The sequence below is a fragment of the Psittacula echo genome, assembly GCF_963264785.1.
Source record: "Psittacula echo genome assembly, chromosome: 2".
Lineage (NCBI taxonomy): Eukaryota > Metazoa > Chordata > Aves > Psittaciformes > Psittacidae > Psittacula > Psittacula echo.
Window position 1 is genome coordinate 37,229,801 of NC_137737.1, and position 23,206 is coordinate 37,253,006.

Here is a 23,206-nt window from a genome sequence, read left to right on the forward strand (position 1 = left end):
GTAAATCAGATTTTGAGTGTTTGCTGATATCTCCAATCTCGTTTTCCTCCCTCTGGAACTGGTGAAGCAAATTATAAATGCCTTTCCTCAGTATCTATTTCCTTGTCCTGCAGACTCATTTTCTAGTCCTCTTCACCTCCTGCTGGTCCTCCTTAGCTCTGTAGCCAGCAGAAAGTGACCATACACAAAGAGTCTACTATCCATATTACTACAGTTAGAGAATCTGTTTTGTCTTCTCTCCCAGTACAGATTTCCTCCCTTTCCTCTCTAGAGCCTTTATTCAACACTCAGTGGAGTGAGTCATTTCACAATACACTCCTTGTTCTTTCTCCCACCAGAGCATGCCTACAGCCTACAGCTCTCCACCTGCCTGTGCATGGGGGGATCCAGGCCTGTCTGGTGAAGGTACCTCACAACAGGATATGGAATGGCAAGGTGTGCATAAGATTATGAGATAATTTCAAGACTTTTAGTCATGAAAGTATGGAGAATTAGAAGCCTTTGGAGTTTTGCTGGTTCCTCTAAAAACAGTAAAATATTATCAGTTTTAAAAGCTGTGCTTTACCAAGTGCCCCACATAACCATAACCGAATGGATGGACATGCCTGTGTCTGATGCAGAAGATTAGGTTTAATTACTACCTTGTGCCATGAAAAACATTCCGGGGGGGGGGGGGGGGGCGCGGACAGATGACAACAGTATACACAGATATGGTGTTAAAATTCAGCCTTCTGAAAGCATAACTGTAGCCCCCTGCAGTTGCCAGATAACATTTCTGAAGTTGTTGAGATATTAAAAGGGTGGCAGTTTATTATGAAGCCATTTATATTTTGTCAGACTGTTAACAAGATTTGTGTTATCTGCACCATGCAACAGGAAGGCTGCTGCAGAATCCATAAAAACTTCTTACTATGCATGCCAAATTGTTGGTGCAATTGGCAAAGAGAGGAAAGGAATCAGAAGATATTAGTAACAGCCCACATGAATTGAGAGCCAAGTTACCCAACCCTTTTTATACTGTTGCTTGATTAAATTCATACTACTTCATCAGCCCATCAAACATTCAAATTATCACAGATTTCAATATTATACTACATTCTTGGAGTTGAACAGAATACAAGGTACATGCCCTGCTGATCTGAAAACATGAAATTGTATTATATTTTATGTGTTTAACACACATTCATTTACATATATTTAACCAAAGATTCCTTGCATGGCAATATAAATGTATTAAGAAGTAAATATATATAACATGTACATACATCTATCTGTCTATACATACACATGCCCTGGTATATATAGCGCCATCCCAAGAATAACTGTTTCAATCATTCTTCTCTTGTTCCTTTCTCTCCAATATAGATCCTGAAAGATGTCATTTGTCACAAACTTTCACTGTCTTCAGTCATCATTTGAAGTGGTAAACACATCACAGTGAGACCCTTCATAAGGTGATAATATACCAACAGGGAGCTAGTATATCAATAGAGAAATTTAAACTCTTAAGGCTAAATAGATCTGACAAGCCATTGCAAAAATTATTTAACTCTTTTTGAAACAGAGACTTCGTGAAGTTAAGATGCTGACACTGTACACTGCCACCAGAAAGGCACTTGCAGAAATGTTTCTTGTACATCTTGTGCTTTCAAAGTGCCATCATTTAAGGTTTAAAAAGCCATGCTAAATACGGTTTAGGATAACCAGCAATTTTCAAAATTTATCTCAAAAAACAGGAGTTAAAAACTTCCCACATTAATTTTCCCAATGTAATGGTACAAAACAGGCCAAGCAAGCAAGAACAGCAGACACAGAACAGAACATAGGTACAAGGAAATTTTCCAGAATGAAACATAACAATAATCTGCCAAATTATGCATGCAGATTTCATTTACAATTCCCAAGACAAAAATGAAAGTAGTTTGAATTGAAGGATGAAACTTATTAATTTAGAGATGAGTCTACATTTATGAATTTGAACAATATACCTGCCTTCTAGATATCCAGCATTGTCTCCTGGGCTAAGGAGACAATGCTGACCTACAGATAGTCATAGATATTCACCTCCAACCCACCAACTAGTATTGCATCTTCAAAAGGAGTGAAAGCAGTGCTATAGATAAAGCAATCCTGCCTGGGCTGACCAGATTTAATAGCTTGAAATTGGTTCCAGATAGATTCTGTCATTAACATAAATATGAATTGTGGACAACAGAGGGAGACAAAGTGGAAGTATGTCACAGCTGTATGCAGACACAGGCTAGAAGAACCTCAGACAGCAAGATGGTCTTTTCAGCACCCCTTGTCATAGGAAAGGCAACAATAACATGATATAACCTGAAGCAGAGCATCCTGGTCACACTGGATCCTCATCCTGTGCTCTTCAGGATGTCTGTCATTGACATCTACTGGTTTGTAGTTAGACAATTCTTGTTCCTAATTCTAAGTTTTTCACATAGGCTACAAGTTTAGTAAAATCAGCTGCTCTAGAGCCGACTACTTTATTGCCAACCTGGTCACTAGTGCCTTCAGACTCTCGTGTTCCTGAATGTCTCATTTTTACACATTCATTATGCACAGAATTTACCATGAAACATACTTTTTATTCCTTGTATCTGCCATACCTGATTTCTGCCAGCTTACATTCCCCTTCAGAATTTCCACCAACCATGCCTAATGAAGCATTCTAAAATTTTGGAAATTTGCAATGTGGTCACTGGAACAAAATCCCTCTGGACACTTGCTTATAGCTGGGCTGTTTGTTAATTCCCAATTTCATGTAAAAGACTTTCAGAACAAGCTACAATTAGTTTGTTTTAAAACTAAGTATTGATATTCACTGTGCTAAAGATAACGGAAATGTTATTTAAAAGGAAAAAAAAAGTTATTTCCTACAATTTAAAAACTATTATATATTCCAAAGTGCAGCAGCGACGCTGTAATATATACCTCTAGAAAGAAGGAGTTGCCTACTAAAAAAACCCAAAATGTCACCTCAAAATCTAACTAGAGATAGCAATTAAGTAGCTGTCTATGTCACCACCTGATATGGTATTGCCACTGTGACTTTTGAAGATTTAGTAGAAGCAATTCAGTTCTATAATTATTATTGACTTTCTGAATACTCTGACTTGATCAAAATCTTGATTTGAATTATTCATTGAACACCATGAATAACACAATGTCAAAGCTAAATGAAGATTCTGTTTTTAGACTGGCCAAGTCTTTTTTCCAACTGAGATAGAGCTATAAATTCCTATAGATGAACATACCATGAATGACTCAGAGGTCCTTGTCTCTTTTAAAGCTGTGAGTATGCCTCAGGTCTCATCTCAGCAAGTTGGATTGATGTAGTTGTATTGGAGTTCCCTAGAAATTTTTACACACTGTGAAATACTTGTGGGAGTTTCTTTTTTTTTTTTCCCCAGAAGAAGTCTAGAGAAACTTTCAAAGAAGAACATTCTTCCAATCCATCTTAGCATTCACACTCAAAAATTGAGTACCCAAATCATGAAGTTTTCTTTCTTCTTGCCTTCCTTTGTATAAGAAGCTTAGACATCAAAATACTTGAGAAAATTATATTCTAAATTTTAATTTAAAGCCACTAAAAGGTTTTAGTAGTTTCATTCTTCTGGTACAGTTCTAGAAGTACAACCGAGATCTTCACACCTGTTATTACTATAGGGTATATATTAGTATATTGGTAGATCTGGTTTTAGATGTGAAAATAAAAGGTGCCTAAACCAATTAATTGTGGATGTTGCTGGTTGGCTGTGCTAGTAGGAAGTCACACGTCATACATAATCCCAACCTAATACTAGCATGTGGCTGAAACTCTCAACTGTCAATGAGGACCAACTATTTTCAGTATCAAGAGAGGAAAAAATAATAGAAAAAGGACAAAAAAGAAAAAAAACCAACCCAAAACACAAAAACAAAAACCCCCAAGAAACTAGAAAAACTGCATTACTGAATAGTTTCTTGCACAGAAGATACAGACTTTGATGAACATTACCACAGTAACTTATAAATATAGATCACAGGCTCACCACTTTCTCTAGCATGTACTGAGCTCACAGTATACCCTAGCAAGGGTGGAAAGTGAAAGTAGTTCAAATAATTTCTATCTTCTCTCAATTAGCAGAACTAGAGATCATTCCTTACGCAGCATTAATGCATAGAAGTATTTCCCCCATCCAGTAGACTGCTCAAGATATGCTGATTAGCTTCACCTCAGCAATCTCCAAAAAACCTAGCTTTCAGGTGTAACATCTGTACATGGAAATGTTGGCTTTTATAGCTGGCATCTCCAGGCATCTGTTGCGTCAAATGCTAGGTAGAAACACAGCTGTCAAGAATATCTGAGTATTTGCACACTGAAAGGTAAACTGGAAAATAATAATGGAAGAGTCAAGAGATGCAACAGTGAAAAACTGTGGCAGTAGTGGGACCTGTGGGAAGGTTTTAAAGACTATCAACATCTGTGTTCTGTTATATAGTTCATAACCAACACCTTCTGCACAGTAGGTGTGTTGCTGCCCCCTTAAAGCAGGAGAAAGATTAGACCTGTGATTTTATATCAGAAATATCCTGGTTTCAAGTGTTTCAAAGTTAGGTCAGATGCTTTTATATGTATATCCACGAATACAAAGCTTACCAGGCTTCAAGTAAGTTTTGCGTTGGCCACCTTTAAGCCAGAAACCAAGTCAATGTGTTATCAGTGGGTTTATTAGCAATAATCCCAGGTAGCTAAACTGCTTTTGGAAGAGGCAGTTAGAATGCAGGCCTGTCTGCAAAAGTCCTGTAGAAATACCATAAACTGGGAGGTCTTTATTGTCTTCAGTGAAGGTTTTGGATTAAGTTAGTAAGATAGCTCACTGCGTATTTGGTGAGGTTTCGGGCTTAGCGATTGTTTGGGTATTTTGTTTCTTTGATTTTGTTGTGGTTTTTTGGTTTTGGGGTTTTTTTGTTGTTGTTGAGTCGTAGCTTTTTGTTTTTGTGAAGGATGTCATTGTCTAAGAAAACCTGATATATAACCTAGATTTGTAACTTTCTGACTATGCAATATATCAGAAATTTTTGAAATAAAGGAGGCTTCTCCTTGGTACTTTAAAAGTAATTTTAAAAACTATTGATTTCAAAAAGAAAGAAGCTGTACTTCAATTCTTCTCTTAGAAATGTGAATGTTAGTTACTAGTCTTGAATGAAGTCTCCCGATTAAATAGCACCAAGTAATTATCCTATGTATTTTTCTTTAAATGCTACTGGCAGCTTTCTTGTAGCTGATTGTGTACAGTAACATTTAAATTCCTCATTCCATATTCACATAACCAGATGACACCTTCCCATGAAGGCAAAATAATCCAGATTTAATTAGTGAAAATCCTTATTAGCTCAACTTTAATGGTGCGCTTTCCAAAGGAACTTTTCAAGATCACTATTAAAATCCACAGATTCTTCAAGACTGCTGACAATGGCCTCCAAAAAAAGTGTTCTTAAGGATTCTACAAGGATGCTGGGGATGGACTATTCATTAGGGACTGTAGTGACAAGACAAGGGGTAACGGGTTCAGACTTAAACAGGGGAAGTTTAGATTGGATATAAGGAAGAAATTCTTTACTGAGAGGGTGGTGAGGCACTGGAATGGGTTGCCCAGGGAGGTTGTGAATGCTCCATCCTTGGCGGTGTTCAAGGCCAGGTTGGATGAGGCCTTGGGTCACATGGTTTAGTGTGGGGTGTCCCTGCCCATGGCAGGGGGGTTGGAACTTGATGATCTTAAGGTCCTTTCCAACCCTAACTATTCTATGATTCAGATTATATACACTACTTATTACGAAAAAAAATTGGAGGAGGAATGCTATCGCAGATCCCTGCAGGCCCATCTAGTCACATTCTTTCAGCAGTCATTTATAACATGTTCTGTACCTTATCAGGTGCACTTTTGTAAATGATGCAGTATTTTGAACACAATACTCTGAGATTCTTGTATGTATTTTTTGCTGGTCATTCATTAAAGAGTAAGATGGATGAGAGCAGCTCCATAGGCTGTGCTCCTATCTACTCTCAGCATTCTCATTTTGACAGATAAATGAGGCTGCGAAGCAGAAGGGACACTCTTTACAAATGCATTAACAAGCAATGATTATGCCTTCTCCCAGCAAGTGAAGTGACAAGTACGTACTTATTACTTGCAGACAAGTGATAGGACTGACATTAGACATGTTTCCTTCTTCATGCTTTTCTTACACCACTAAAGATTGACTGGGCTGTTATATTATCTAAAAATCAGGTTCAATTGCTTCAGGTACCTAAAACGTATGTAATATTCATGTTTATCCACGTCAACAACCTGACATCTGTGATCATTCCTGATCACTGGAATACTGTCTTGAATGACATTCACTTCTAAATTCACATTAAAAAAATAATATGTTGTTGACTAAAAAGATATTAAGTAGAAAGTGCTGAGTTTGTCAATATTAAGTTTCCTCTATTGTGAAAACCCAGTAAGTGTTTTCAGCTTCACTGTAAATGTGTCATTTAAAAATGTAGGTGGGAAATGAAAGTGGGAATTCTTTGGATATGTATTGAAGTAGAAAACATTATTTCATCTGAGTTTTGGCACTATTACCCAGCTTATAACTTGAGTATTTTCCAGTACTATTTTAACTAATATTAAATAGAAATACTTAGATCAGTATCATGTCTGAAGTTCATGAAACAAGGAAGGGAGCTGGTAAAGGGCATATGAAAGTGAAATGATGCCTTATTTCACCTTAAATGAAACTGAAGAGTCGAAGTCTGTAGCTCAGACCCAAATCCTGCATTTGAAGAAGGAAAGCAGACTTTCGACAAATAAGTAGCTCAGGCAAGAGAGCTTGGGGGAAAATGGAGATGAACATGAGGGTAGACCTCCTCCATTGCCCTCTCAGGTTTGATCAGACAACTTTTGCCACCTGCAAAGAGATTCCACAGTTATTTGTTTCCCAATAGACATAACAAATAGCTAGGACTGATGAGATCTACTAGACATTTATAGGCTCACCACACACAGTGAGTCTTTTCTGGACAAGCAGCCATCAGTCAGATGGGGAATGGTTGGTCTCCCTTGCCCCCTGGAATGGGCTGACCCTTGTGACCAAGCTTAGCCACTTCCTGGCCTTTGTTTCCTCTCAGGATTTTATGTATTTTCATGACTACATTTTTCCTCTTGAATCTTCGAACTGCTGCCTATCCCATCTCAACAATCTTACCTCTGTTTGCAGTTTTACCTTTCTTATCTTGCATGGCTCCAGGCTACGTGCTTTCTCTCAGCTCTCTCACAACCTAGCAGTCTACTTAGTATAAGCAAAGGTTATGCAGCTGGGCTGAAAGGGAGATGGCCTTGGATCATAGGCAACTCAACCCCAGGAGGAGAGTGACAGGCCAGAGAACTAAAGGGATTTGTTCCTACATAATTAGGAATAGGAGCTTTTCAGTTTGAGGCAAACAGGACCCTGGGAAAGGCTAAGGGAAGAGGAAAAGCAATTTGCAGTGGATCTCAGCACAGGGTTTGGACTTTCAGGCATCTTCCCCTGGATCTCTTATGCTTGGTTTCTTCCCCATGCTAAACTGGATGAGCAGTGAAGTAGGAATGTGAAGAAATTATAAGACCTGTCTAGCCCTGAAACTGAGTTCTGCTACACAGAATATATATATATATATATATATATATATATATATATATAACGACTTAATGGTCCAGTCATCACATAGCTCCCACAGCATGTTTAATTCATCTAGACCAATACATCTCCTATGTCACCACATATTAGAGTTGTGAGGCCAAAAGAAATGTCACTTTTCAGAGTCTGCTTCTCTACCCACCCACAAATTACCACTGACTAGTGTTTGCAAGAGGTATATTGAGCAAATTATTTGGTCCTGATCCTTTAAGGAGCACTATTTGCCAGCTGCAAGTCTGATCTGCTTCTCCTTGCTTACAGCAGGGCCATCATGTCTCATGTTGTGAGTGATATTTTTACTCTTTGGCCCTGATATAGAGATGACCAGGTAAGGCAAAGCAAGAATAAGACACAATGTGTCCTGTGCATCCTCCTCATGTTGGGACATGAAGTCTTGGTACAGTTGCATTCACAAAACAGTACAGTTGCATTCACAAAACAGAAGGACCAAAAGCTTATGTTAATTTATCCTCATTGCCAGGAGCCTTTATACAGTGCTCAACAGATAAATGCATACTGATATAGTAACTCCTTATCTACCCAAAACACATACGGAACTGTGGGTGTGTGTGGTAAAGGGTCACAGCAGCAGTAACAGGTCACCCAGAAGTTCTCTGCCTTTTGGGAAATCTGAGTCAATGTAATTAGCTTTTGGACCATGGATTATACTGCTTCCACACTGCCACTTAAACACATTTGAGTTGTTGTATTATTTTATACTTCAATGCATAAGAAAATTATACGCTGTCTCTTAAATTACCATTTCTAACATCATTATTTTTAAAGAGAGCTTCTTGGTATTAGTGTCTTCCATAGAAGAAATTTGATAATAAATAAGATCTCTTCTATTTTTTCCCATATACTAATTGTTTTTAGTTTCAAAATAATCAAAACCCTCTCACTTATGCTCAGTAAGATTTTAAATTATAGTTGCATGTAAAGCACACAATCCCTACTTTATAAGTTTGACCTCAGTAACTTAAAATACTTTTATTATTTATGTAAGTAAGCTTTTCTTTAGGTTTAGAAAACTATTTAATTTTTAATTATGGAATATCAATATTTTAGTTTTCCATATGAATATGCTGGAATTTCACCCAGTTATAAAATTGTAACCTACAATTAACACATGTATTCATTTCCAAAATGAAATTTGGATGGGTTTTGGATTTTATACAAGATATAAAAGCTGATATTCTGGGCTAAGAAATCAGAATGCACTGCATTAATTATTTAGTTCAATGATTTGCATTTCACTAGTAAAAATAGATTCTCTCACTTTATTGTCTCTTGCCAGCTGTAGGTGTTCTACTCAAATCTAGTGCCCCACAAAACAAAATTAAATTAAAAACTCAATAAGTATGTTAATGAAACAGAACTTACCTTAATCACCTCATACTTTTATGTAGCTGTAGACAACACTACTATTCTTGCTTTCCATTTTCTCAGGGTTAAAAACAGATGTCAAATTTCTTTGTTCACTCAAGAACTAGCATTACCCGTTAGCATCCAGATGTGGTCCTAAGGGCACTGGTTATGTTTCAGCTAGAGAACCTGTTGATAGAAGCTTGTTTCTGTCTTTTGCAAAGACAACCAATTGGCTTTTTTGGGGAGAAATATGGTATCCAAGTCTGATCTCCATAGTTTTGCTTGAGCTTTGCAATAATACAAGATGCATTATTTTGTACTGAATATGAATCACTAGTACCTCTGGAGTTTAGCAGATTGTAACCAGTATATTTTGAATTTTACCTTATATATATAGATTAAATTGGATTAAAAAAATATAAAGACATTTTATCAAGCCTATCTGAGGTATGGTACTAGGTTGTGGTGCACTTAGAAAGTGCAGAAAATAAAGTGAGGCAAGTCTAATTCACCATGTGCCTACCAAGGAAAGAGACAGGGCAATGGGGTTTTTTTTAGGGTTTGGAGGTCAGGGAAATATAATAGTCATGTAAGGAAAGACATAGCCTGAGACCTAAAGACTTCCCAGTCAAATATTTGCATTAATCACTCTGCTGGCTTTCAATTTTTCTTGCTCTGAAAATACATCCAGGTATAAAAATGTAAATGCGGAGATTCCTGACAAACACAATACTACACAATGCCAATTAGAAAGGAAATTAAGTTGTACATGAAGCAGAAGAAAATTCCTTGTGACATTATACTGGAGGAAATGATAAGAGAGCTATAATTACATTACAGAAAGTGATGTAAGTTTTCTGTTTTAAATGCGATGAAAGTAAGACATTGAAACCTCACAAGCAGATGACAGATGACACAAAATAAAATTAGGTGTACTCTAACATAATATTAGGTTGCTGCTATTGTACTATGACTAGAGTATTGCGTACAAAAAAGCTGAAGTGACCAAAATGGAAATGGCAGTAAATTATGGTTTACATGATTCACTGATTCATTCTGTGTCCTTGGGCAAATTGTTTAAGGACTGGTTTTCAAAAGGTCAGATGTGCAACTAGGCATGTGAACGCTTACACCTGTTTTCACACATAATACATGATGGAGGGCGTTTGACCTCCATGTCAGTTTTGACATGGGAAAACAGCCAATTATTCACCCAAGTTCAGTGTGAGTTCACTTGAGTCAAAGCTGAGTATAAACCTGAGATCTGGCACCCTACTCAGACTGTATAAAAATCCAGTCAATGGACAGACTGTGATATTGAACACCTATTGTCAACTTTAATTTGAAATGTTTCCATTTTTCCATGGAGCATCCCTGCTTAGGTACTTCACGGTTCCTCCTTCTATTAAAAATAGCTGAAAATCTGATTAGTCTCTGACTAGTTTTTCATGTGATCCAAGTTAGTTTTCTATTTATATAGAGGACTTGGTGTTGTGGTTTAAGCCCAGGCCGTAAATCAGAGCCACGAAGTCCACTTCCCCCCCCACCTTTCTTCCCTCCGCTTCTGGAGGGACGGGGAGGAGAATCAAAAGAATGCAACTCCCACAGGTTGAGATAAGAACAGTTTAATAACTAAGGTATAACACAAATCACTACTGCTACCACTAATAGTAATAATGATAAAGGAAATAACAAGGAAGAGAATACAACCGCTCACCAACTGGTACCTCGCCCCCACCCCACAGTGATCCAGCCCTTCTGGGAACTCTCAGTTCTACATCCTGGGCATGACGTGCTATGGTATGGAATACCTCTTTGGCTAGTTTGGGTCAGGTGTCCTGTCCCTGCTTCCTCCCACCTTCTCCTCCTCCCTGGCAGAGCATGGCTGAAAGTCAAAAACACAGTGCTGCAACAGCTACTAAGAAGGAGGAAAAATGACTGCTGCTGCTGAACCCAGGACACTTGGTCACAAAATAGATGAAGTTGATGACATCATCTCTACAGAAGGAAAAAAATAACAAACAAAAGCAAAAAAACTTTTCTGATACAGAAAGACTTTTCCTGTCTTCTAAAGGTCTAAATAGAAAGCAATTTATGCACTATATGGATCGGCAGCTTCAGTTGTGGCAAGCTATATTCTTAAAAAGTCCTTTAGCTCTACTACAGGACTTTGAATCACAATAATAACAGAAATATCTTATTATACAGGGGACAAGTGAAGCTGTCTATATGCAAACCACTGTAAAATTGCTGCAGCTAAGAATACGGAAACAGTAGAAGAAAATTTTATTCTCATTGTTTTTAAGCTAATGGTGTCCACAGATCATGCCAGATGATCTAAGCCATACTATCTTTCTAGTAAAGTTATTACTGACTCAAATTGTAACTGAGGAAGGTTAGCGTAACTCACATGGTGTCCAATTACTTGAAATTTACCTTTCCGAGTAAGATTTTGGAGTTCACACTTAGAAACTCTTTACCCCTGCAGAATATATATGTATATTCTATTTTCCATACTGTTACTTTAATGCTTAAATGTGGTAGTCAATTTTCTTTAACAAGCGCTACCTTTGGGAGAAAGTTGTCATTAACTGTTAATTCTAAACCCACAAGCATCTTTCACTTGAGTGTTTACTGCAGATTTCAGTTTTAAATGCTTTCAAACTCATGCTATATATTGTTCTGCATACACTGGAATTCAGTCTCAGGTACCAATTCTGATATGGAGGTACGGGAACCAGATTTTGGCAACATATTTAGTTTGCTAATACTTTCTTCTGCTGAAGCTAATTACATTCATTTTTCTCTGATTAAAACACTGAGCTGAGAAACAGAGAATCCAGATTAAGGTCCAAAGTGTGACAGGTGTCTTTTGAAAAAAATTAATTGAAAGGTAGAAAGCAAAAGCTTCTGAAAGAGTCATTGTTAAACTGAACCCAGGGGGAATCATTAGGGATTCTTCCTCTTTGCTCAACCTGTTTGAACCACTGGTTCCCAAATAGAAAGCAGATATAAGGAAGAAAGTTCAGTGGTAGGAGAGGTAGAAAACATGAACAAAGTCATGAATTTAAAAGTTTACACTTGATATGAAGAATGATAGGATCCACTGAACTATAACTATTATAACTAAATATAAACATTATAAACTAAATATAAACTATAACTAAATATAACTATTACTATTATATACGAGTAAAGACCATCCCTCTTAGCCTCTTTGCTGAGATGAGTGTGATGTTTGTGAACCGGTGAGTAGAAAATAATTCGTTGCAATCACTAATACAGTTAAGATATTTTGATTGGGTTGATGGGTAGAATTTATGTCAAGGCTGGGAACATCTCAGCCTTATTATTCAGCAATAAAAATTGATGACATTTTATATGTGGTACCATCTGCTTTTTATAGGTTTTGCCTTCTCTGGATATTTTTGTTTTAATTTATTCTCCAAAGGGAATTAATTTCTTTAATGTTAAGCTCATTAATAGAAAAAAAAGTACTGCTGTGTATATAACAGATAAATTATACAATCAATTGCATAATGTGACTGAGTGGATTTTATTTCTGTTGAGAAGGTAAATAAAAACAAGATTAAAAAAAAAAAAAAAATAGCTGAATGGCCTGATTTTCAGAAACACCTAGCACCCCAAATCCCATTGTCTAATGAAAAAATACTGGGCAGCTCTAAGAATCTGTTCTCTCCTTGTGGGGAGATTATTGACCTTATTGACATCATTCACCTTCTCCTTCAGCTTGGAGTGCACTGCTCACCTCACAACCAATTTCTCTCTCATATTTCTGCCCACAGCAGCAGGCATTATTGCCTGATGGGAACACTGTAATCAGACTACACCAGTGTCCTCCAAACCTTGAACCTGTGCCCAGGCTGTGAGTCTGGTGCCTCTGCTAATTAACTATTCTAAATTTAGCTGTCAACATTAATTAAGAAAGCCATTGTCTCCACACACATGTGACCTGATAAAAGGAGACAGGAAAAGCATCTAGAACCAGGAAGGCATGAAGCACCAGCTTTGGGTTTTTCCTGACTTCTGTCAAGTCCCTTTCTGTTGTCTCATCCTGTAAGCAAACAGGATGGGAAAAAAGGAGGAAAACTGTGTACAGTCATCTCTTCATTTTCTGCTAACTGCTCAGAGAAGCTGGCTGCTTATGTGTGGTCACACTGGGATCCAAGAGAACCACTACACTCATTGAATCCAAACTTACTTAAGCACCCTAGCACGGGCAGCATACAGGCCACAGTAGGATGCAAAAAATGTCTAAGATCCTAGAGTCCGCCTTGAGTTGTCTTCTGCCCCAGCTGCACCACCATCATTCATGAACAAGCCAGCAGAAAGCTAGATCTAGCTGTGCAGTCATCAGATGCTACTCTCTGTTTTGCTCTAGGACAATATACCTTTACTACATTCATTCAGAAAGGGTGATAACATTAGATACTAATCTTGAAAACATAATTTTCAATAGGAAATTATTGTTGTTCAGGATATTTTAAATATCATAGAATCATAGAATAGAACATTTTAAGTATAACATTGCAATATTTTATACATGGTTGCTGCTGGTGAGAGACACTGAAAAGCTTACTCTGGAACACAACAGTTACACCAAAATTTATAAGAGATATGAGGCAATTCTGCAGTGTCTCAAAATTTAAAAATGATTGATTATGAAGATCTCATTCACACTGAAATTTTTCTCAAGTGATTAAATGGTCATTTATCTATCTCAATGTGTGCTTTCTAGATAGAATCGTTAGGTGTTTTCTAAATATCAGGAAGAAAAAAAAACCAACAAAAACCCTGTGAATTCTGTTTCTCAACTGTGTAAGATAAATTTGCCATGGAGCTGTGTCATAATTAGGCTTATACTACTAGGTGACATATAATCTCAAGCTATTTGTGGCAGTCAAAACAATGGAAGTCAGGGAGGAACATAAAGAAAGTCTAAAAATTCTGAAAAGAGAACTGAAATGATATGAAATTAATTTTAACACAAATAATATGTATGCATAGAAATTAACTATCTTTGATATGCCACTACACATGAGGATAATATGTGATTCCTTGCCTTCCAACAGAAAGCTCTAAGTACAAGCTCATTGTAAATGACCTTTAACATGCATAGACGACAGATGCAGATGTAAAGAACTCACAGCCTAAGCAGCCATTATGCTCACAAACAAGCTTTGTCAAGGAAACCTCTCTTTGAACTCCATTCCCTTCTTACTCACTCACTGAAGCACCTTCCACTCATTTCTGTGTTATCCTACTCATCAAGGACTTTCAGCAGCAGAAGCTAGTAAAGCTTAGGCACATTTTTCTCTGTCATAAGATGCTTCTCTTGTCCTGCTCTTATTACAGAGGAGCTTGCAAACATTTGAGACAAAGGACCATGGTAGAAAGTCATTTGTGTATTTACTGGTTCAAGTGTGCGAGGTCAGCTGTCTGGTATGATATTCTTCAAATTACCTTGCATTTACCATGTGGAGAGAGTTTGCTGGTAGTCAGTAGTTTTCATCAGCTACTTCATAGTAATTTCACATGTATGGGTTTTTACCTGGGGTAACTGCACGGTCATTTGAACTGACCCATGCACTCATATTTACTTATGTATAAAACAGAGAGGTTTTATAATATTTTGCTAACAACCACAACTTAGATTCAGACTGTGTTGCAGTCCAACAAATGCAATGTGTTTTTTTATGCATATGTATTTGTTTTCATTGACATATTCCCAGAACAGATTATCACAGTGCATTTACAAGGGCCCTTCTCTATTCCTCATCTCTTTATGAAGTGTGTAACAATTATAATTTCTTTCTTAAAAGAAGGAAAAAAAAAAAAAAAGGAATGAAACAACAAAAAGAAAAAGCATAGCTTTGACATAAATCTGGTTTTCTCATGCCTTTTCAGGGAATTTCCTTCCTTGTTCATCACCAGAGTCCCTTCACTCAAGTATACCAGAAAGGCAGATGTCAGTTGCTGAGTTCACAGATGAAAAGAACAGTTAAACTGTAATTGTTTGTTCATCCTGTTGCTGTGAGTGATTCTGCTTCTGTGGGGCAATGGCAAGGAAGAAAAATGTCCTTTATGTTCAGACACTCTCTAAGAGTTTTGCCTGGGTGGAAATAAGAGTGAAAGAAAAAAATAATAATACAGCAACCAATGTCACACCTTGACAACTTTCTCCCCCTCTAGAATTTACACAAATTTCCTGTAATTTATCCTCATTACTCTAACCTACTTATAACGTGCTTCATATATTTTGACTTTTAGTGCAGATTACATTATTTTATGGTCTGGTCATAAAGTCTGCCTTGAGTTTTAACAGCTGAGCACTCAAAAAAGTCTAATGTATATTGTGTACAAACCACAAAGACAAGAGAAACAAAACTATTGCAGCTGCCTGTGTTTGTGCCTGCGTATAGATAATACTTACAGTAGAAAGAGCTTGTAACATAGGGAAAAACCAACCAACCTAGTAGGTTATTTGTAGTGGATTTTTGTTTTCACACAAGTATAGGGACTGAATTTTGTTTTGAATTTGTTTTGTTGAAGGACACTTTAACAGCCAAAATTGTACTTTATTTCCAGCATGAGATTTGAATGTGATACGTATCTTATATTTAGTCTCTGAAGACCAAATATCAATCATTCTGTCCATGTTTGAGAGAAGATGAAAGAGCAAACAATAGAGCAGAAGGATACTGAGACTAAAACCTCTCAGATGTTTGAGAATATACAAGTCTGTAAATATCGATGATTCTTGGCAATAAAAAACATTCCTATCAATTTGACTCCAGGTAGCAGGGAAATTAAACCAGATTTCTCAAGCCTTCCAGCATTAATTGAATAATAAGATCAATTAGCAAATCCACTAAATTATTAAGTGAGAGTCATACATATAACCACATTATCTCATAGCTTCCTCTCCTCCTTGGAGGCAATGAAGCTTGCCAGGGTAATCAAGCCCACAGTACTGGCAAAGACAGAAGTGACCATTTTTAACATGTAAGAAATCACAGAAATTGGATTTCAAGGGTAGGGAATTCATGAAACTCAAATGAGTTCCTTCCAGTACAAGTTCATGGTTTGCCTTACAAGTCCTACAGTTACTAAAAGGGTGGAATCTTTCATATGCTATCTTTGTAACTGGCTGTATTAGACCAAATATTAACAGCTTTATTCATTTAAAGTTCCTGTTAGTAAAACTGGAGCTTTTGCCTGGGTATGTCCTATGGATATGGATTTTGAATTTGAATTTAAGTCACCTTAGTGGTGCATCAGTGCCAAGAAAAAGGATCTGCTCCTCTGAGAAACATTGTCTTTCAAACAATGTCAGTTCATGCCCGAGACATGAGTGCACTTTACTGAGAGGCGGTGGGAGGTAAGGGCTGCCAGCAAAGTTGGGCTCTCACTTTGTCTGGAGGCTTTTGGGTCTCTCCACAAGAAAAATGGTCCACTCTGTGTTGCCTGCCTGTCTTTTTCTCCTTCCTGTGAAGGACAATCATGCAGATTTTTTTTTTTCATACAAAAGTACCTCTTTTCTCACTGCAGAGCATGGACCAAGCTTTCCCTGAAGCCTTTCTTTTTTTTCAGCCAGTGAGCTCCTCTGGCATCTACTTGGAGTTGCAGCTTTTATGCTTTCTTTTTGCTGGTCATGGGGAAAGAAGAAAATGAGAAGAGAGAATTTTGCTTGCTTGGCCTCAGGAATCCAGTTGGTAGCACACACAGGGAGGGAAAAGGAGCCGAAGTCTATGTTTAAAGAGTAAAAAGCTAAGGTAGATGGGAATAGCACCAGCAAAATCTTTGTGATGGTTTCAGATGATGTTGCCCTAATTCATGCTGAAACATGGCACATTTTGAGCAGTGAGGGGGATTTCAAAGAGTATAGGTCAAAAGGCATGTTAAACAGAGACACGAGGCCTTTGAGGGAAGTCAGGATTAAATCACAAGGAGGTGGTTTTGGGTATATGCAGAAGCCTTAGCCTGCTCAGCAGATACTCTACTAAGGTCTTGCCTAGGCTGAAGTTTGGCCCCATCTGCAGCTAATATAAATTTCCCTGTGCAAATAGTGGTCTCTTTAGCTTGTGATCTGGGTTGCACCAGGTTACTGTGAAATCAGAGCAGATTTCCAACCTAGGAAAGGATCAGATATGAGCAAATTAGAAATTACATGCTTTTGTCCAAATATCGCTAGATGGGCAATTGCAACTAAGTGCTGAAAGCAGAATTAGCTTTCGGGAAGAGAATTATTCAAATGCCTGTGCAAATAAATTTGCTGGACTTCTACAATTGTAAGCAATATAGCAAGAGCTCTTTGAATTTACATTAAAACTACACTAATTCTTTAAACTAGTCAAATTTAATTGCATATTGTACTTTATCATGCAAATAACTGTGTTTTCTTAATATGTACTGAGGGAAAGAGAGAGAAAATTACTTCAGAACTTCCAATTAAGCATAACAGATGAGAATCAATGACATCTTAGAAATAATTTCAGTGCAGATAAGACTGGGAACTTAATATGCTCAGTAACCCTTAACTTTCCAAAATAAGCCAGTAGAAGTGCAAGCCACATAACACATCCCAGGAGTCTGTAAGAAATTTATTGACAGAAAAATATTCTCACTGAAGTTCTTGTCATTGATTTTCATGTTTTATTAAATGCATTAAAATTCTGCTGGTAGTGTGTGTTTCACTATTGCAGTAATGGACCCCTTAAATGTGATAGAAAATCACAAATTTTCAGTCACTACACATCTGCTGTTGTGTAACACAATGAATCTGACCCTGCACCTCATCTTCACTGAGTGAAATCAGTATGGTTAGCAGTGCCATAGCTAAGAGCTAGTAGTAGCAGCTCAATACATGCATTCAGCCTATCCATATATCAGTGTGCAGCTGTGCTATCTAATTTTGTCTCCCACATGTGCTGGACAGAAAGAATTTGTCATTGATGTATTCATTGGAGAGGAAAAATACTGGAATTATGACCTCTTTTGATTCAATTCACTAACAGTATTGATTTTCTAATGGAATCTGAAGTGAGTTTCAGTTGATTGACATCAAGGGGGAACAAAAGCTGTCTCACAGCTGAAGAATGAAACAAAGAAAATCGGAACCTTATTCTGAAAAAGGTAGTGATATATTACAGCAAAGGTGAGAGCTGTGGTGTACACATTCCAAAAGTGTTATTTATTCAGATTTCCAAAGAACTGAACATACTTTGTATTTTTTACTAAATTTATGGAACATCTTTTCTTAATTAGTACTTGTTATATTGAGGAGGGCAGCAGAGCACCAGTTATCTAGAAGATGCTCTGCTGGCAGCAGCAGAATGAATTTCTTTCCATTTCCTTAGCTGGAAATGTAAGCATTTATCTTTCTTTCTTTTTTTTTTCTTTTTTTTTTTTTTTATCCAATACATAAATTAGTTTATGTGATAGTGATCATAATAAGTAAAATTTACTATTTTTTATGCATCACTGTAAAGGACTTGTGGAAAGGAGAGGTATTTTATATTTTAGTAGCCTTAATGTGAAAATATCATCTCATAATCTATATTTCAGTTCTTTTTATTATATGCATATCTTAAAACTGGCTTAAATAGAAATCTTCCCCTATTTTCATAGCTATCCAGTAAAAAGGAGGTTTCTTTTATTTCTGTTTCTGTTTCTTGGAAATATTTTCTGAATTCAAAATACATTATGTTAAAGAAAAAAAAAAGAAAGAAATCAAGAAATACAAGGAGCTATGTGTCAAAAATAATCTTAAAAATAAAAAGAAAATATTTCTTCTCTAAATTTTAAAGAATATACTCCAAAGCAATACACTAAGGACCACCACACAAGCACCAGAAAGCAATTTTTATGAGAAGTTAACCAATCTAATGAGGTGTTTTCAGTGAAAAATGTTTCAGTGACAATGTTGTAGTAGCAGTGCTCGGTGCAGCACTACTGAGGGAGCTACGGGCCTGTGGCAGGATAAACTATATACACTAACGACTTGCACACTGAGCAGGCAAACACATTTTAAGTGTTGGCTTTAGCTTCTGAATAACATAATTCAGGACTTTCATTTTGGAAAACAGCAAACCATTTGAATTAAAATATATAGTGCAAATGTCAGCCCAGGGTTTCTGCCCTGAAGGTCTCTTCTCTTCTCTTCCCTGCTCCTGAGATCCTCCAGAGTCTATCCTCCTGCTTCAGAACTCTGAACCAGTGAGTAAGCTCTGTAAAGTGCTCTGAGAAGATGAATGTGCTGCATGCGTATTTGTGCAGTGCAGATATAGCTGTAATTACAGGCAACCACCATTAACAAGTTTCAGTACCTTGACTTAAAGAATTTGTGCTGAAAAGGGCCACAACAAAATTATTCTATGACAAAAAGAAGACAAAGGGAAAGAGTGAAGAATAGGATTTATCTTTGCTGACTTCCACCATTTATGAATTAGTCTAAGCTATTTGCTCAAACATTTACATCTTCGTGTAAGCTATTTGTCTAGCTTCCCTCTACAGTCAATGAAGAGATGGGGACATCTGCAGAGGCTATTCATCCTCTTTTTTCCCTATCAGGTGTATTGGGATGGATGTGACTTTCTCTCTCTGCTACATGAAGGAGTCTTGATAACCAGCTTCAACTACGGATGTAATTCCTTACAGCTAATGTTAGGTGAAGTGAACAATATTGTTTATCACAGTAATTGTTACTGAAATGTTGTACTCTACTCTGGCTTACAGCTAAATTATCAACAGAAGTAGGGCTAAATCCTTGAGGAAAACACAGGAGAAGTCTCAGACTAAGCAAATAAAACTTTTTCCTAGGCTTATGTTTATTTACAGATTTGTGATTCTACAGTTCTCTTTGTCTATCATCTTCTCTACTCCATGTGATCTCAAGTCCTCAAGTAGCAGTGTCTGGATGTACTACCTTCATGTACCTCAGTGTCTTTGCACACTAAAACAATGTAATAAGGTAATCAGAATCTAATTCTGGCTATTCACTTACTAATTTTTTGCAATGTCTTGAAAACAGGATGGCAATTTTTAAAGGGCTCTAAGACAAAGCAAGCTTGGCTGCATTTGATTGCCTCAGGAAATAATTCAAAAATATCTTTTATTTACTGGCAAAACTAGCCTAATTCATTTCCACTCTCCCTTGGCCTGGCTAACTATTCCTATTCTCTTGCAGATTTTTCTGCCTCCTTTGTATTATGCTGCTGTTGTTTGTGCTGCATCAGTGAGAAAATAGATCTTTTTCTACATTTCAGTGACCACAGATAGATACAATGCTACACTCAGGTGGTTGCACTGGCATAATCGAAGGAGCAAAGAGGCTTGGAAGCAGTATTCTGAAATCAGGGAGCAAAAAGAGGGCATTTCTATCAGCTTTGTTGCTAGTGGGAGACGAAAGTTATCATATATATTGAGATGCCTGAATAATCCTCATGACCCTGCACAATAGGCCCTTCTAGGTGAGAAGGGACCTTTTTTTAAGGTCTGATCAGTCAGCTCTGATTATACTTACCCTGTGGTTTCTAGACATAGCAGGTCTAGTTTTAGGATGCCTACACACAGTCACCTGAGTGGAAGTGATGAAATCACCTTCTGCCACTTAAAATGAGCTGGTTTATATATTTTTATATAAAATTTAGAGAGATAGCTTTAACCCAGATATTCATGGTGTACAAGTATCTTTTATCCAAATATATCTTATTTCATGCCATACCATGTATCATCCATCTTTATGCAACCAGCTGACATAAACACCATGATGTGATAAGGTTAATTTGACAGAAATATAGAGGTTTGCACTTGACCTGAATCCAGTCTGTCTTGCCGAAAGACCTGGGTGTTTATAAACCATAGAATCATAGAATCATAGAATAGTTAGGGTTGGAAAGGACCTTAAGATCATCTAGCTCCAACCCCCCTGCCATGGGCAGGGAGACCCCACACTAAACCATGTCACCCAAGGCCTCATCCAACCTGGCCTTGAACACCGCCAAGGATAGAGCATTCACAACCTCCCTGGGCAACCCATTCCAGTGCCTCACCACCCTCTCAGTAAAGAATTTCTTTCTTATATCCAATCTAAACTTCCCCTGTTTAAGTTTTAACCCGTTACCCCTTGTCCTGTCACTACAGTCCCTGATGAAGAGTCCCTCCCCAGCATCCTTGTAGGCCCCCTTCAGATACTGGAAGGCTGCTATGAGGTCTCCACGCAGCCTTCTCTTCTCCAGGCTGAACAGCCCCAACTTTCTCAGCCTGTCTTCATATGGGAGGTGCTCCAGTCCCCTGATCATCCTCGTGGCCCTCCTCTGGACTTGTTCCAACAGTTCCATGTCCTTTTTATGTTGAGGACACCAGAACTGCACACAATACTCCAAGTGAGGTCTCACGAGAGGCGAGTAGAGGGGCAGGATCACCTCCTTCGACCTGCTGCTGGTCACGCTCCTTTTGATGCAGCCCAGGATACGGTTGGCTTTCTGGGCTGCGAGCGCACACTGAAGCCGGCTCATGTTCATTTTCTCATCAACCAACACCCCCAAGTCCTTCTCTGCAGGGCTGCTCTGAATCTCTTCTCTGCCCAACCTGTAGCTGTGCCTGGGATTGCTCCAACCCAGGTGTAGGACCTTGCACTTGGCATGGTTAAACTTCATCAGGTTGGCATCAGCCCACCTCACAGGTGTGTCAAGATCCCTCTGGGTGGCATCCCTTCCGTCCAGCGTATCAACCGAACCACACAGCTTGGTGTCTTCGGCAAACTTGCTGAGGGCGCACTCAATCCCACTGTCCGTGTCACCAACAAAGATGTTGAACAAGACCGATCCCAACACCAATCCCTGAGGGACGCCACTCGTTACCGGTCTCCAGTCAGACATTGAGCTATTGACCACAACCCTTTGTGTGCGGCCATCCAGCCAGTTCTTTGTCCACCGAGTGGTCCACCCATCAAATTGATGTCTCTCCAATTTAAAGACAAGGATGTCATGTGGGACAGTGCCGAAGGCTTTGCACAAGTCCAGGTAGATGACGTCAACTGCTCTGCCCCTGTTCATCAGTTCCATAGCCCCATCATAGAAGGCCACCAAATTGGTCAGGCAGGATTTCCATTTAGTGAAGCCATGCTGGCTGTCACCAAGCACCTTGTTGTTTTTCATGTGCCTTAGCATGCCTTCCAGGAGAATCTGCTCCAAGAGTTTGCCAGGCACAGAGGTGAGACTGACTGGTCTGTAATTCCCTGGGTCATCCATTTTCCCCTTCTTGAAAATGGGGGTTATATTTCCCTTCTTCCAGTCATTGGGAACTTCACCTGACTGCCATGATTTTTCAAATATGATGGCCAGTGGCTTAGCAACTTCATTCGCCAGCTCCTTCAGGACCCACGGATGGATTTCGTCAGGTCCCATGGACTTGTGTACGTTTAGGTTTTTAAGATGATCTCTAACCAGATCCTCTCCTACAGTTGGCCTAGGGTCTTCATTCTCACAGTCCCTGCGTTTGCCTTCCAAGACTTGGGTGGTGTGGCCAGAGCATTTGCCAGTGAACACCAAAGGCAAAGAAGTCATTAAGAACCTCAGCCTTCTCCAAATCCAGGGTAGCCAGTTCTACTGATAGCTTCCAGAGGAGGCCTACATTGTCTCTAGTCTGTCTTTTACCTATAGAATCCCTTCTTGTTATCCTTAACATCCCTAGCCAAGTTCAATTCTAACTGGGCCTTAGCTTTCCTAACCTGTTCCCTGGCTTCCTGGACAACATCCCTGTATTCTTCCCAGGCCGCCTGTCCCTGCTTCCACCTTTTATAAGGCTCTTTTTTCCTTCGAATTTTCCTGAGCGGCTCCTTATCCATCCAAGGAGGTCTCCTGGCCCTCCTGATGCACTTCCTTCTAGTTGGGATGCAACATTCCTGAGCTCGTAGCAGGTGATCCTTGAATAACAACCAAGAGTCTTGGGCCCCCCTGCCCTCTAGGGCTGTGTCCCGTGTAACCTTACTAAGCAGGCTCCTGAAGAGGCCAAAGTCTGCTCTCTTGAAGTCCAGGGCAGTGAGCTTGCTGCATGCTCTTCTCACTGTCCCAAGGATCTCAAATTCGAC